We start from the raw sequence: 14058 nt of genomic DNA, 5'->3' as shown, positions 1-14058 counted from the left end.
AGGAAGGTAAACGTTTCAACCCAACGTAACCCAACCTAACATAACCTAACCTAGGCTAACCTACCTTCAAGTCGACGTTGCTCGGCCCGAACCGGATCCTCCGGTGCGGCATCCGCATCCACCGAGACGACATCCTCCAGAACTGCATTCAACCGTATCAAACCTGCTCGCCAAGCTCTGTATCAGATCTCTGAAACAACAAATATATTTGCCGATTAATCATACAGCGCTGAGAAATCGAAGAGACTCGATCGTCTGTTGCTCTCGTAAATCTATCAACGAAACTCGCCAGTCACCTTTCGCGTATCTCAAGAGGTTCTTAATCGCTCAGGATGATTCCATTCGCTCGCACGAGTGAGCAGCACGCGATTATATTTCACGCGGGATCCGACAGATTCGAAAAAATACTGGGACAAACGCGCGATACGTTCACCTGCGCGTCGAGAACTGTAATGGCGCCGCGACACGCACGCCATGCCGCGGCGGAGTGAGAACGAGTATCGATTATCGAATGGCCAGATGGATCGACCAGTCGATAGATCGGTCGAGTTGAACTCGCTAACAGAGCGCGCATGTGGCATTGTTATTTGCGGTATTCTTTTACGTTTTTCTAGACACGAATATACATTCTCACGGAAAGTAATAGCGCATCTGCATGTCAAGTTCCTAAGGGTTTAGATGCGTTCAGATGGAGAAAGAAATAGCGTAACGGAACAGTTACGAAAAAGAGATATAGTGGGGGTCAGCTAATCAGAGTAATTCCGTTTTTATTCCGTTCTGTTGTTTGATACATCGAAAATTGTAAAATTTTGATGATAGGTTAGAATGTTTTCCGTTTTTGTTCCGTTCCGTAACTGTTCTGTGCCATGTGAAATCTACCTATCAAACAACAGAACAGAATAAAAACGGAATTATTCTGATTAGCTGATCCCCACTATATCTCTTTTTCGTAACTGTTTCGTTACGCTATGTCTTTCTCCATCTGAACGCACCCTGGTCTACCTCCGACGAGAACGTAATAAACTGTTATGATCGCGTCGTACGTCGCGTATCTATATTGTGTGAGCGGAAAAATATCTAAAGAATAGAAGATACTTATTCGGTAAGTGCTGATAATATATATTTATGTATACTAATATGAAATATTTTCCAAAGTTGTATTCCAAAATGTCTTTTCTGAGAAAAATATTACTGAAAATTCGTAATACATAACGTGAACTACAGATTTTCAGTGACATTTTTTTCAAAATAGACGTTTTGGTATGCAAGCATGTAAATAAAAAGTATAATAATGAGGACGAAAAAAAGATAAGAATATATGTTTTTAAAACTTTGATGAAAGCATTTTTATTCTATTTAAATGAAATTTTAATAAAATTGAGATTTAAGTAAGTATGCCATTAGTACCCACCGAATAAATACTTTTATCCTTTAGATATTTTTCTCTCAGAGTGTATGCATTTCCATGTAAATTTTATCCAGCGAAAAGCGCCTGAGAGCCCAACGTCACGGAATATGTCGTTATCACACGCGAGCTTGACGCCATACGCGGAACTCACTCTATCGATATTGCGAAAGTCTTTAATTACAGCTCGAATTCAATTTAACGGCGGAATATGAAAGTGAAAAACCGATGCGTATCGATGTCACTCTCGGTTTCATATCGACGAGCGTATTCTGAGCATGCGGAGAATCTAAAGCGAATCGGACTGAAGCTCTGTCCAGGATTCATAGATGTATTTATGATGACACTTTTAAGGAAAATCTTCGTTCGTCGATTGCGAAGAAATTCGGGATCCTCCTCGATATGCGGAATGCCGCAGCTTGCCCGATATAAGAATTAAGTTTGCTACCGCGACTCGATGCCGCGAAAGCGGAAGCCACGGGATTTCCGACAAAAAGTGCAGAGAGAAAAAACAAGGGGAGGATAAATGGGTTGAGACGAACGCAGGGTTCAGGAGAGAGGAAGAAAGAGAAAGAGAGAAAGGGCAGACAAGTTTGCGTATCTTATTTTTCAGCAGTTCGCCGAAGAGCGCGGAAAAGGAAGATGGAAAGGATAAAGCGAACAGCCGAGAAACGCCGGCTTGACTTCAAGTTTCCACGCGAACAACGTTTACTTTATCCTCTCTAACCTTCTAACCTCTCCTCCGCTCCTTCCACTCTCCGCCTGCCAACCCCTCCTCGCTTACTACTACCCCCTTTACTCTCACCCGCAATACCCGATCTCAAAGGTCGATCGTAAAGGAGGTAGCGTAGTTTTTTTATTCTTCTGCTTCTTCTTCTTCTTCTTTTTTTTGCGCGGTAACTCAGCACTCGTGTATCTGTTCATCGACCAAGTGCGCGACGCGCGTACTCGAACGAACGAATGAAAGTAAGAGGGACGGCGTGAGCGCAGCGTGCATTGAAACTGCAGTTCCACTATTCGCCCCCCCGTCGAGGAATCGATGACCAGCGACGTTGTACCGTTTCTACAATAAGACGTATGTATAGCCGGTTACAAATCGGCTTGCATGCTTCCTGTCGAATGAAGCTGCAACACCTTAGGTGGTCACGATGGAAAGCCACTGTTCCATGTATGTATGCGCAGTAATCGGATGTGAATATGTAAAAATTACTTCTTTGACAAGTAATGTTCTCTTAATTTAAAATAAATTCTTTCTACCAAATTTCACAAATGTGTCACACTCTCTACTGTCACTTCAGCTCCTGTCACAACCGATTGCCACGCATACACGTCAACAATGACTTTCAACTCTGACAACTTGGAGCGTCGCAACATTATTTGATGAAAAGTGTGCAAACCGATTTGCAACTAACTATACCGTATGTGCGCACATGTGCAATGAAAAAATATCTAAAAACAAAAAACATTTATTTGATGGGTGTACAAATAACATTTTATTTGGAATGAATGAATACAGATTCCTTTCATTTAAAAAACAGAATAAACAATTACTTTCGTGAAAAAAACTAAACTAATATTTCGTATTGACACAAGTAAACATGTTATTAGTACCTATCAGATAGGTATTTTATTTCTTAGATATTTCTTTTGTTATTGTATGTATCGTCGTCTCGTAAACGATCGATCAACTCGTGGACTCGTACGGGAAACGGATAACAATAACAGCTAATTATTCGTGTTTTCAATTATCATTAATTACACAATAATACATCGACACAATAGAAAGACGACTAACAATTAATAAATAATAATTAATATTAATAGTCGATAAATATGAGGATTAACAATTACATTAAAACATTTCGCGCGCATATTGATAATTAATAAATATGGGAGATTAATAATAGCATCGCAAGCGTTTCTCGCGACGGAACGGCGGAATCGTCGAGTACACGGAACGGAGCTTCTCCCGAAGGGATGATATCCGCGACCTGGTTTCTTCCGCCGAGCGACGTTCGCGGGAGAGACTTCTCTCCTTTGTAATTCCCACAATCTGAACTCTAGCGGGTATCGATATAAATACAGGGTGACAGCGGGGTAACGTATTAGCGCGTGTATCGCCCACTCGGCGATTAACTTCCGCACGGCCATCGCGATAGAGCGCGAGAGCGCGCGCACTCGCGGAAGAAATCGGCAATTTATGTTCCCGCCACGATAGCGGGACGGACGATGTGGCCACAGAGATCGGCCAAGGAAGGCCAGAAAGAAGCCCTGGGAGATATCCAAGAAGAATTTCCAGCTCTCTTTCTCTCTTCGCCCGCGCTCCGCTACACTTCGACACGCGGCGTGTCTCCTCCACGAGGCGATGTCGCAATCTGCCTAACGATATGCCTTGCCAAGCGTTTTTTCACTCACGCACCGATGCTTCTCAAACGCGAGATTGTGGATAAAAAGGGAAGGAAAAGACATTCGCGCGGGCTTACAGTGGTAATTCGTTCGTAACGGGACGATAACTGAAATTCAATCCGAATCCGCGGGAAGAATCGGAAGAATCGGAGATGCAAGTGCGCGCGAGGAGGAGGTCTCTGAGAAGTTCGGAAAATTTCCAGATTTACGAGTACCACGACTCGACGATCAGAGGCGCTCAAATTGTCTCAAAGTCTTGCAAACAGAGAGAGAGAGAGAGAGAGAGAGAGAGAGAAGGAGAGGGAGTAATTCAATAATCTCAGATCCAATAATTTCTGGAGAAGGCTCGACTTGTAAATTCGATAATACACGGTAAATTGCCAATATCTTAGAAGACGACTCATTTCGCAAGCGTGACACGCGATATATATATATATATATATATCCCCATATATATATATATATATATATATAGCTTCTTGTAGATAATATCTCTCCCGTATCTGTCATTGCGGTTGTTAAAATATCCCGCGGCCAAGATAAATATCTCTTTTGTCATAATAGTTCCCCGGACCTGGAAAATAATTGCCCGGTTCAGCGGTTCTCAAGCTTCGGGAACGACTATGGTTCTCCAGAGTCTACGACGTAGAGTCTTCGACTACGACGACGATGACGACGACTACGACTACGTCTACGACGTGTCCCATGGGCGCCGCGCAAATTTTCTTACTTAGTTTCTCGCGATTCTGAATTTAAACGCATTATTACCAACGCGACGGCCGTTCGCAGCGCTCCAACTTCCCCTCTTGCGAGCGGTTTAATTTTTATTACGCAGTGGATGTGTAACGAACTGCATGTAACATCGGCAAATTTATATTATATCTCTCCCTAAGCGAGCTATTAATTTTCGCGCTCGACTCTGTCCCCTTCGTTACCGAGTAATGCAACGCGAATTCATCGATAAAATAACGGAAATGTAAAATAATCGCGATCGTTACAACTGATTATGAGATGAAGCAGAAAAGTGAGGCTGTGCAAACCCCAAACCATCTATTAACTTTCACAGGAATATCGAAACAAACTCGACGCGCATCTGCTCGCGGGACATTGTATCGGACGTTTATTCGCAGTCAACGATTAAAGATTAAACGGAATATTTATCAGACGAGAAAGAAGAGACCCGTTAATATACTCACGGCGCGAGCTCTTAACCGGCCGCACAATGTCGATGAAAATCGAAGATTGTCTCGCGAAACTGCGCTCGTAACTTGCCAATAACTTTTCATTCCACAAGATAAAAACCAAGAAGGTCAATGAAATTCAGAATGTATGACGTGGAGAATAAAGAGTAAGAGGGAGAGAGAGAGAGAGAGAGAGAGAAGAGCAAAAGAACTGAAATGTTTCAGGTCGCGTTTGCCCTCGAACGTTTCCCATCAAGTCATTTTTTCCTCGGCTCCTCGAAACGACGCATTTCATTTCCTCTTCATATTCTATACGCGAATTTATCGGATACGGCTGTACCGAGGGAATTCTAATTGCATCTGTCGCCTGATCGTTCACGCTCATCTCGAGTGTGACGTATTTTGAGAAATTTGCTCTGAATCAGCCGTTTAACTAATCAATTTTTACAGACTGGGGAGCAGCAAGCCGATTACGAGAGCTCCGTCGTCGTTTTGCGCTCGTCTCTCGTAATTTTGTTGAATTTTATAATTTTCTAAAGTAACAGTTGCACAGAATAAGCATCGATTCCACGAGATATTCTTGCGTTTACCCGAGTCGTCGCGTTCTATCGTTTCCTGGCTCGCTGATCGACGACATATCCACCGTGTCCCTTCGCTGAAAGCGCAGAAGCTCCCGATGCTTTCGAGCAGACGATAAAATTGTCTCCTTGGTTACCCCATAAAGCGAGAGTGTGTAAAAAATTAATCGTCTATTGTCTCGTGCGAGATACGTAGCGGTGGCAGCGGTTGGAAGGAAGGGAGGTGGCCTCTCCCTTTCGCCGTCACTTACGACGCTATTCTTTTTTTCCGCCATTGATCGTCGTAAAAACTGGGCCGGGTTTTTTTACGGTGCGCAGTTTTGCGAAAGCTGCGTTTATCCCGTCGGGCGCGCGGCGAGTGTATGACACTTCGGGGGCGAGCTACCACGCGAAAACGCTCCATAAAAGCTCAAATTGCATCGCGGCAATAAAAGATGAGGTTCCGAGTAAATCCTCCCCAATTTTATCGGCCGGCGCGTTCCGATCCCCGCGGCTTTAATCCCCCGCCGTTTACCGAATTAAACCTTTAACCGTCGTTTATCACCTTATAACCTCTCGACCGCGATTATCCTCTCAAACAATAAACGGCGGCTATCATTTCGCGCATTCGGCATGCGTCACCCTCGCGGACTCTCAAGGAGTTCATTCACCAATTATGCATTTTCAGGGACGTAATTTTGGTAGCTCATACATCGAGGAAATTGCTCGTAAATTCACTATTTGTCGAACAGAATTACACTTACATTTTCTTCACCATCTGAATAATAGGTGTGTACTTGAAATTAATTTCATGATACCTGCCTCCTTCCACGTTATACTTAGTATACTGTTACTCAAAGTATAAAACAGCAGCTTTCTGGCCTGACACGATCGGCTATTAAAAAACGGCGCGATTAACACTACTTTTTTTTCCGTGCCGCGTTTCCCAATATGTAACATTTATAACGCTAAGTTGTTTGTATGGGTATATCGCTTTTCACGAAGTTGCGCTGGAATTTTGGTCATCTCTATAGTGCTTCTACTACAAAGTTATATCTTCAAAATTGCGACGTTCAGTGTGCAATTTCTCGTGAAAGCTGCGGACAAATCGCACGAAACTTTAACTGCAAACGCCTTTTACTGCGACAAATGTCACATTGAACTTTTGTATAATTTTAAGTATTTTGATTCAAGTGAATAAACTCCTTAACGAATTATTGAAGGTTGCCGTGCGCGGTCAATGAATCCCGTCGCCGTCGCTTTATGCTCGCGCTAGCGTTTTCGATGCCGTTTTCGATGCCGAGCCAAAATGAGAGAGACAGACAGACTGACAGACAGATAAAGAGAGAAAGAGAGAGACAGAGAAGGAAGGAGAGGGAAGAGGGGAAAAACAGAGAGGGAGAAAGAAAAACGAGCAGGCCAGAACGATCGCGGCGTAAATTGTCGAGCGGATCGAGACTGACGAGTCAATACTGCGAGTCGACGAGAGAGCCACATCGCGCTAAAAAAAAGGGAAGAAAAAAGAGAGAAAGAGAGAAAAAAAGAGGAAGGCAAGGACAGAACGGAGAGGAAGAGAGACGCGGGAAGAAATGGCGACGCAGGACAGCGCGGGTGAAAGAATTATTGACGGTGGGCCCGATTCCGCTGTTTCGACGTGCTGATTGATCGTGAGGACGAAATTGCGCGATGAGAAGAGGCGGGATAGATCCCTTAGGTAGGCAGACCGATGCTTTTCACGGCCGGATGGCGGCCGGCCTTGTCGCGGCTTTCGAAAAACCGCGGCCGGAGTGCGCGTCAATTGTGTAAATGTTGATTCGGTTCCTCGCCGGGACAGTCCGCGGTTCGTTTGCATCGATACTCGCGCACGGCCACTCGCGATATTTTCCTCTCTTGTTTGGCATTAATCTATGTGACACGGAACCATGGTCGCTGCGTATCGGTTGTGTTTTCCTTTCAATTGCGACTCGCGGTGAACGTTGGTAAAAATTGATACAGGAGCTTCGTACAACTTTGTGTGCTTTCGATTCAAAGTAAGGCAGATATGAGACGTACGCTCTCTGTTTCTCTTTTCTCTCTCTCTCTCTCTCTCTCTCTCTCTCTCTCTCTCTCTCTCTCTCTTTCTCTCTCTCGCGTAAATCTCACGATATTTTCCTCAGAAGCAGTTTTGTACAATAAATTTTCTTACATCATTATGCTTATATTGAGCGAACAGATCATATATATATTGCGTCATTCGTTTAATTCGCGTGAAAACATCGTCGAAATTTAATCTTTCATGTCCCGGCGCTCAAAGTACATTTTAACAATTTCGTACATCCTGCAGATCGTACGACTTGAATACGCGCACGAACATGGTCGGCGAAATAAAAGAAAAATACATTCCCCCTTCCGTCAATTTCGCGAAAATCGGTCACACCGGTGTTTCTGGTCGGCAAAATAATTTCGTTCGCGAGGAGTCTAGTAAAGTCTCGCGCGGCAGAGAGGAACAAACGACACGCGAAAATTTCGCAGGCTAGAGAGATAGGGAAAGAAAGCATGACCTTGCCCCGAAAGATTACGACGGAATCTTATTGTCGCGTGGCGAAACACTCGTTAAGCCACGTTAAAATTGCGAGTCGCGTAGGACGCGCTCCATACGCACACACGCGTTCACATACGTACACGGGCGCGCCCGATTTTCTTTTGTTCGACGTTAAAACCACACGTGCCCGCACTGCAGACCCGCGAAGGAGCGCACGCATGCGCCGCGGAAAATGTGCTCGCGGAAAATACGGGGACGGGGTTGAACACAATGCGGGGAAAAGCTAGCTCGGGCGCACATGCGACCAGCACCTGCATCTGCACGAGCAAAACAGCATACATATGCATCACCGTAAACTATTGCGGATAACTCCGCCGGATTTCATAATGCGTCATTCGCTGCCATCATTCGGGAACTTTCGTCCTCTCTTCCCCGGGCTCGCTTAATTTCGCCCCGGAACACGTTCGATCTTCCCGTTTAATCTCGAGTTCGCGACGCGATAGTCCTTTGTTGTCCGGCCGAATATATCCGCGGATGGCAACATTCGTGCAAAAACGGCAGTTGCTCCGGGAAAAAGGAGATTTCTCGCTCTATTTTCCCGTGCAATTCTCTCCAAGACGAACAAATTACATCGTTCCAACGGTCGATACTATAGTCGCGTTTTTATACGTTTCCACGTGATACACGTCTCTTTTACATTCGTACATTTTTTTATAATTTATACGTGTGTCGATACGCGCGCGTTTCGCTAATGTATCCTCCATACGTCACATGCGCCATACGCATATCGATCTTTTTTTTTTTTTTTTTATTTTAAACATAAATTTCACGAAGTCGACATATCGTAAATCGTGTCTTCGTATTTTACATTGATTTCCCCCAGCGATTTACGAGATAACCACTTCGATATGCTACTTTGCGTTTCACAAAAGTCCCTCGCGGAAGAACGGCGCTCTGTGCTGTACTATATCAAATTCTAGTCGACAAAACGATCTGTAAAGAGGAACTACACGTATCGTATACGTGCTCGCATCTACATGTACGTACACGCGCGGGCGCGCGTCCTTCTTTCTGGATCTCGCCGGAAACTGGAGGATACGCTAGAATGAAATATGTCAGCGATCCAGTTTGAAACTGGAAAGAGGAGGTATTCCGCCTTTCGAGGAAATCAACGATAAATCTTGGCATTAGTTTTATGCATTTTCATGTTGCCCGCGTCCCTTTCACAGAATTGACTGATATGACTGAAACAAATGCGTTAGCCATCATTGATGTCCTACGGCGGTCTGAAAAATGCTCGCGCACACGCGCCTTGAATATCCACGGACGTTTAATCCGCCAGGAAAGACGCCTCGACTCTGGAGAAATGAGGAAAGTAAGAGTCGCGTCAAACGCATATATCTAATCATGTATATTTCATGTATATAGTTTATATATTTTTTATCATATATTTTTTTAGCACGCATAAAAAATTCGTATAAAGTGTTCGCACAGCGTTTTCAGAAGTGATGGAGAAGAGATAAAATAATTTCCGATTCTCGTCGAGAAGTTTCCGAGCGCAATCTCCCCCGCACTGGAAATTGAATCTACTCAATAAAATGCAAATTTCGACCGTGAAAAAATGCCCACTTCGTTAATATCTCGTTAATTAAATCTCGAGTTAATAGGGCCTTTATTAAGATAAAGTCAGTTTTTAATTAGATCACGAGTAAATGATTGTTACCTATATTCCCGCTACACTTCGGCCAAGGAGGAGAAAAGGAAACAGGAAAAAATTTTAATGAAATTCGCAAACGCAAGCCTTTAACAAACGTATCCTTTTCGTCTCAAATATTTCGTAAATTACGACGCCGAAAGACGCGGCAAAAGAGTGAAAGGGGAGAATCAAGTCCACAGACGTCGCAATCAGATTAATCCTTTTTTTTTCGCGAGTTCCACTCAATCCGCCAATTTCCGGTTAATTAGTATCGATAGCATCTGATAGCGGGCCGCTTAACGGAAAGGACTAGTTAATTAGAACTATCGCTTAAACGCGATTAAAATTATACCTACGTGCGCGATTCGACTAACGGCGGTGCTGCAGAGCGTGCCGGTTAATTAAGGTTATTTTTTTTCCGCCGAACGGCACGAAGAGGCGCGCACAGTTCTCGAGCGACGAGCGCGCTGGAGACCGGCTGGCTTCGCCGCTAGGTAGTTCCCGCGTGTTTGTGTACGTGCGCGAACGTATCACAGTAATGCAGTCATTCTCCTTCCTTCCTACTACTTCCGCTTCCCCAAGCCGCAGCTTTTGCATGCAAATTTCCTTAAGAATTACGATTTTACTTCATAGACTCCTCGCCCCCGAACATTCCGCCGCAATAAAACAAGAGAACGTTCCCGGGACTACCTAACAAATACATGAGCCATTCTTAAGAGCGTAACATCGTCCGCGTTAAATCTACGTGAAATCCTTCGGGACTTCTTCCCCGACCTCCTTCCGTCTCTTTTATTTTGCTGAAGCCTTACGACACCACTAACGTTAAACAATATTCGCGTCGCGATTAACGTTTCCTGCGCGAAGGGAACGTTCGCGGGGAGATGGCGAGAAAATTTCACGTCAAGATTTACGTGAGGTCGCATACTCTCGTAACATCTTACGTGCAAGAACCGCGATCGAAAATAACGGGGGAAAATAATGAAATTCGAAATTAAAATTGGAGGTACAGGATGATGTCACCTGTCACGCCAGCCGCGCGAATCCGCCATACGCTACACTCCGCGACATAACGTAAATATAATTAGGCTATAGAAATGTAAGATTTATTTCCCCCCTCGTTACAAGTGGAAAATGATTAGGTGATGATGTAGCTCCTTTTCCGAGCACGCGAGTAATTTCACTCGGGGAAAAACACTTAATCTTCTACGGCGCACAACCGGCGCCCGGATTTTGTGATGGCGTGTCATCCTTTCCGGTACATCGGCTAAGATATATCGCGAACAATATTCGCCGCGCAAGTACTGTTCATTTTTCGGCACGACAAGGAAACAACGAAACACGATATTTTTTTCCGACGCGTGGCTGCGCGAGATCGCGGAAATATAATACTCTTCAAAGTTTATCGTTACTTTTTGCCGAGGCAGCTTTTAAATCCCGGCTTTTCTCTCCGTGGAAAGCTAAAAATATATCGATACATCGAAATCGCGATTACACAGAAACTGGCCGAGATCGTTCGCGCGAAATGTATATACTGAGCGATTCCGAGAAACTGTTGCAAATTTCACGCACGTATTCTACACTATGAAACAATGTTTAACAAACGCTTATAGCTTCCGTGTCGGCGATATTTAACTTTTTTTGGAGTACAGTACACTGAGGGAAAAATGTATGATATTTGGAACTACAATGGCATACTAAGATTATAGTTAGGAATATTATTTTTATAGCAAATTTCAGCATAATATTTGTAATATTTACAATATAAGCATAATATAATTGACCCATGTTTTACCAAGAATTATAATCATTTGAAATAAAAAATATAGTAAGGTTGCGAATATTGAATAGTAAGAGAAATTAACTATTTTATATAGTCAATACAATTGGAATATTTGGAAAATATAGGTACATGTAACTATATTTCCAAAGCGTGCTTTACTATATAGTACATAGAATAATAAGATGGTGACTATAAATCTGTTTTAATTCTGCTATATCTTTATGTTTAGATAAACTATAAATATATATTTGAGGCCAAAACGAACTATAAAATATAGTGAGATTATAGTTATTCCAACTATTTTTTTCTCTCAGTGTAGTTTCACCGTGAGATTACCTATTAATTTCAAAAGGACTTCTTCGGTTGTCATTCTAGACATGTGACATAAATATTTTATTAGAAACCTTGAAGGTCCTGTGCTTTAGAGGATTAAATAAATAATTTACATATTCCAATATAATTAACTCTTTGGAGCACAGTGATTTCACCGTGAGATCATCTATTAATTAATTAAAAGGAATAATATTTTAGGATGTCATTCTAGACATGTGACATGAATATTTTATTAGAATCTGAACTTTTAAAGTCCTGTGCTTTAAAGGGTTAACTTCTTCAGTGGCGATTTAAAATCACAGCGCGATTCTCCGGTGGGTCTCTTTTAATAAGCATGTCTAGAATTCTTTTCCTCTTACTACTATTTTCTTTGAAAAATTTTGAAAAATATAATACAAAATATATCTACTGTGTTTGCTACGAGTTAAAAAAAATACAATAGTTTAAGTAAATCAAAAGGAATTTAATGTTTTACCATGAAACTTTTCCGGACGTAACACTTAAAGGGTTGAGGGGATAAAAACTTTACATACATAGCTGAAAACTTTACCGACAAAATACTGACCTTTTCCTGCAAAGTTCGCGGTGTCTTAACTGCACAGATTTATAAATACTTTTTACACGACGATAGAAGAGAATACGTAACAGAAATTAAGTGGAGCATTGCTCGATATATAAGGAGAGCGGCAATTTCAAAACTGACATTTCGAGCTGTCAGTTAGTATGAATACTTGCTTGATACAAAAGTTTTACATACGGTTTTACTTTACGGTTTTTACATACAATGTCTGCTCTACTCAGGAAAATTTCAAAGAACATCGCTGTATCTTTTTACAACTGAATTTAAAAGCTTAAAAATATGCAAGAAGTTTGCAGAAAATCTTCTGTATACATCACGTATGCATGGTTTTGTTTCCTGCGAAATCTGGTGCAACAAAGCAGAGAACACATTTATATAGGATCTATATGCACGAGAAATACGAAAATGATCGTATTGGTGACGATCGACTCTACGTTGTTGATTCTTTAAGAGTTCATCATTCACTTTGACATTCCCTCAATACTCAAAGCAAAAAGTGTTACGTTTTAGTAAATTTTCAAAGTAACTGTTGGGAATTGTCTCTATTTTCACCGCGGCGTAATTCAGGTGTCGGTCGCTGACGGTGACGTGATACCAGATATTACGCGGGTAGTTTTGGCTACCCGCGCGAGAAGCCTAGTACATTGAAAATTTTTGGACTTTATTGGGAGCTCTCCAAATTAGAACAACGGAAGCTGAATAAACTTTATTATCAAGACAATTCAATAGTCCATTCTATATGTCTCGCTGTAAAACGTATCAGTGAAATTTGTGACAGCCTTGTTAAATCACCTCGTACAACAACAACGGCCGAGCGAGATGGAGGGAGGGCGGGCAGGGGAGGAAGGGGGGGGGAGGCAGGTGTCTCTGCGGAACAATCGGTGTAGCTTCATATTTCGGCGCGGTGCGCACGCGAGAGTGATTTCCGTCGCGGTGGGAAACGCGATAATCGAACCGCGCTTTATTTTTCCGCGCCCGTGTGTGCACGCGGTGTCGCGCAAATTGGACAGCACCGCTGCCGGCTATCTCGCGTTCGATTCGTCTACGGGACGTGTGTCCCCGTGTACCTCGTCGCCGCGTTAGTCATTCATGAGAGCCGCGCCGAGTGTTCTCTCGTGAGCAACGCGCACTCGCGCGCTGTCGGCAATTGCTCCCCCGCCGCCTCCGCCAGGAGGAGGAGATGCAGAGGAGGTTGCCCCGCGAGAGGAACGGATTCGACGGCGCTCGTTCACCGTTAGACGCGGCACCGCTTCCGCGTGCGCGTTCCACGAGCCCGCTGACGCGCGTCGTTTGTCGTCGCGCTACTCCAATTAGAGAGAAACGTTCGTCCAACGCATCCGGACGATGACGCGTCTGCGAGACGGATTGCGATCGGTTATGGTGTACGCGACACTCAGCAATTTGCCGGGCTCGCGCGTACATAATATTCTCGTTCGTTGCTCCGCTCTTTGTCACGGCGCTTCGCGCAGCGACGCCCGCGGCTTACAAGCAGCCGCCGTTACAAAGCGGCTCTCAATAATTGCGCATCGACCAAATAATTTCATCCTAGGTGCCGCGCTGCACGTGTGTGTGTGTGTGTGTGTGTGTGTGTGTGGTGTG

At 43.5% G+C, this 14058-nt stretch overlaps 1 protein-coding gene and 1 long non-coding RNA gene across 10 annotated transcripts in view; one reads left to right on the top strand and one right to left on the bottom strand.

Moving 5' to 3' along the window:
* Nucleotides 1–14058, top strand: part of LOC116846545 (nephrin-like) — a 331343-nt gene that overhangs the window by 230042 nt on the left and 87243 nt on the right. The window lies entirely within an intron of this gene.
* The window catches only part of LOC116846617, a 179024-nt gene that overhangs the window by 117593 nt on the left and 47373 nt on the right, over nt 1–14058 (bottom strand). For all 3 annotated transcript variants that reach the window (XR_004378540.1, XR_004378541.1, XR_004378539.1), the window contains one exon: nt 65–190. This is a non-coding gene — a long non-coding RNA (uncharacterized LOC116846617). The remainder of the gene's footprint in view (nt 1–64; nt 191–14058) is intronic.

Source organism: Odontomachus brunneus, unplaced genomic scaffold (genome assembly GCF_010583005.1).
Source record: "Odontomachus brunneus isolate Ranch 3 - 2012 unplaced genomic scaffold, Obru_v1 Obru_scaffold_004, whole genome shotgun sequence".
NCBI lineage: Eukaryota > Metazoa > Arthropoda > Insecta > Hymenoptera > Formicidae > Odontomachus > Odontomachus brunneus.
The sequence above is the reverse complement of the archived record's forward strand: the minus strand, read 5'-3'. Positions and strand labels throughout refer to the sequence as shown.